General features: G+C 43.5%; 1 non-coding gene across 1 annotated transcript; it reads right to left on the bottom strand.

The window, feature by feature from the left end:
• Positions 1 to 604: 604 nt before the first annotated feature.
• On the bottom strand, positions 605 to 735 carry LOC123462638. The gene has a single exon (XR_006638424.1). It is a non-coding gene; the product is annotated as a small nucleolar RNA SNORA33 (small nucleolar RNA).
• Between the last annotated feature and the right edge of the window lie 2,244 nt (positions 736 to 2,979).

Genomic DNA, 2,979 nt, shown 5'->3' with positions numbered 1-2,979 from the left:
AATCTCAGGCTGGCCTTGAACTCTGAAACTTGGCTTTCCTCATGCATGCCAGCTTTGCCAAATCCAGGTCATTGTTGCCCTGAACCCAAGTATCACTTGCCATTGACCCCAACCAAAAAATTATATATATATACACATGTATATATATATATATATATATATATATAGTTATTTATTTATTTATTTATTTAGCTGGGCATGGTGACGCACACCTTTAATTCCAGCACTTGGGAGGCAGAGGTAGGATTGCTTTGAGTTTGAGACCACCCTGAGAGTATATAGTGAATTCCAGATCAGCCAGGGCTAGAGTTAAACCCTACCTCGAAATAGCCTCCCCAGTTTAAAAATATAATTTATTATTTTTTTTCGAGGTAGGGTCTCACTCTGGCCCAGGCGGACCTGGAATTAACTATGTAGTCTTAGGGTGGCCTCAAACTCATGGCACTTCTCCTACCTCTGCCTCTCAAGTACTGGGATTAAAGACGTGTGTCACCATACCCAGCCTTAAATAAAATTTATTAACTTTTTCAAGTTTCATTAAGCTTAGAATAAGCTACAGTGAAATTTTAATTAAAGACCTTATGAAAACACTTCAGCATTATATTATTGTGGCCATTTTCAGAGACCTTAGTGACCTCAGTTGTCTTTAAGCCTCATAACGTGGCATCACTATTGCCAGCTTTTTCTAAATTTCTGGAGAAACACATTGAGGTAAGCAGATTAGTTGACCAGTTCCCAATCACTTTTTAAATTTCTACTTATTTATTTGGAAGATAAAGACACACACACACACACACACACACACACACACACAGAGAGAGAGAGAGAGAGAGAGAGAGAGAGAGAGAGAGAGGGAGGGAGAGAGAGAATATGAATATGGGCACACCAGGGCATCCAGCCACTGCAAATGAACTCCAGACGCATGTGTCACCTTGCACATCTGGCTTGCGTAGGTCCTGGAGAATCAAACCTGGATACTTTGTCTTTGTAGGTAGTCACCTTAACCCCCAGGCAATCTCTCCAACCCTTAATTACTTTTAAAAATTCAGTAGAGTCACAGCTGACTTAGAACCTATGAATATAGATCCTCTGTTTTTCAAAGATGCCAAAAAGCAAACTAATAGACAAAAAATTAAGACTGTATAGCAATAAAAAGCACTTTACATATGAGTATGTATGTATGTATGTATGTATATAAACAAAAAAACTATATATATATAGGTCTCACTCTAGCTCAGGCTGAGCTGGAATTCACTATGTAATCTCAGGGTGGCCTCAAACTCACGGCAATACTCCTACTTCTGCCTCCAGAGTGCTGGGATTAAAGGCATGCAGCACCACACCCAGTGAATGCTAGGTATTTTTGCTGTAATGTTCTATCTCTTTACTTGTTAGTGTCATCTCTAATAACCCTATTTATAGCCAAGTTGTTAATAACATCCTTAAACAGTAAAGTGTTTGGGACGGCTGTGCCACTAGAGATGGCAATGCACACGCTGCAGTCTGCCTGGGACATGCTTCCACATGCTGTCTACAAAGCGTCTCCAGGATCTTGCCTTTCAACACTAGCTTTGCTCTGACTTGCCAGCCTAGAGCAGAAGGGAACACGAGAGCAGTGTGGCTCCGTTCTGGATGGTCTTTCCTGCCCTTGAGCCTCAAGATCATTGATGACTTCATCACACCCAAGGGCTGACTTCATTTTAAAAAATATTTTATTCGGTCTGGAGAGATGGCTTAGCAGTTAAGTGTTTGCCTGTGAAGCCTAAGGATCCCAGTTCAAGGCTTGATTCACCAGAACCCATGTTAGCCAGGCTCACACGTCTGGAGTTCATTTGCTCCATCTGGAGGCCCTGGCACACCCATTCTCTCTCTCTCTCTCTCTCTCTCTCTCTCTCTCTCTCTCTCTCTCTCTCTGCCTCTTTCTCTCTCTGTCAGTTGTTCTCAAATAACCACATAAAAATGAACCAAAAAAAAATTAAAAATATTTTATTTATTTCCTTATTTGAAAGAGAGATGGGGACAGGGAGGGAAGGAGACAGAATGGATATGCCATGGCCTCCAGGCACTCAAACGGACTCCAGACACATGCTCCATCTTGTGCATCTGGCTTATGTGGTTACTGAGGAATTGAACCTGAGTCTTCAGGCTTCGCAAAGCAACCGCCTTAACCACTAAGCAATTTCCCCAGCCCTATCATGTTTTTTGCCCTCGGGTGATGGCCCGACATTATAACACCTCTGTGCCTCATGCGATAGGGGCCCTGACCTCTGGTAACACCAGAGCAGGAAAGACAGCTTCAGGGAGCTGCTTGACTGCTGTGGTGCTGAGAGGCTAAGGAACTCCACTATGTGCAGAAAACAGACACCGAATGGGTATTCAGGACCTTGTCTTTGTACACTGTATCCCGTATACAGGTAGCAGCTGTATAGAAGGCCCAGGGATATAGCTCAGCTGATAGAGCACTTCCCTAGCATGTGCAGGGCCCTGGCTTTGACTCCCAACATGGCAAGAAACAAAACAAAGCTTCCTGCCAGGCATGGTGGCTAAGTACTTCTGTAATCTTAGCACATGGGAGGTGGAACCAGGAGGATCACAAGTTTGAGACAGTGTGGGTTAAATAAAGCACGGGTCAGAAAGTGCCTTGAGTAGAAGGCAAGTGCTACTGAAGGGCCATTGCGGTCATCTTAAAAAAGAATAATTTATTTATTTATTCATTTATTGGAGAGAGAGAAGCAGATAGAGAAAGAGAGAATGGGTACACCAGGGCCTCCAGCTTCTGCAAATGACCCCCAGATGCAAGCAAGCACCACTTTGTGCATCTGGCTTACGTGAGTACTGGGGAATCGATCCTGGGTCCGTAAGCTTCACAAGCAAGTGACTTAACTGCTGAGCCATTGCTGTCATCTTGAAGGAGACTCAGTCCTTCAGTCATTTTTAGAAGAAAGCCAGAGGGGATGGGCTAGGAGGTTTGGAAGAACC

Source organism: Jaculus jaculus, chromosome 7, assembly GCF_020740685.1.
Source record: "Jaculus jaculus isolate mJacJac1 chromosome 7, mJacJac1.mat.Y.cur, whole genome shotgun sequence".
NCBI classification, from domain to species: domain Eukaryota; kingdom Metazoa; phylum Chordata; class Mammalia; order Rodentia; family Dipodidae; genus Jaculus; species Jaculus jaculus.
Note: the sequence above shows the minus strand (reverse complement) of the source record. Positions and strands in the feature narration are given on the sequence as shown.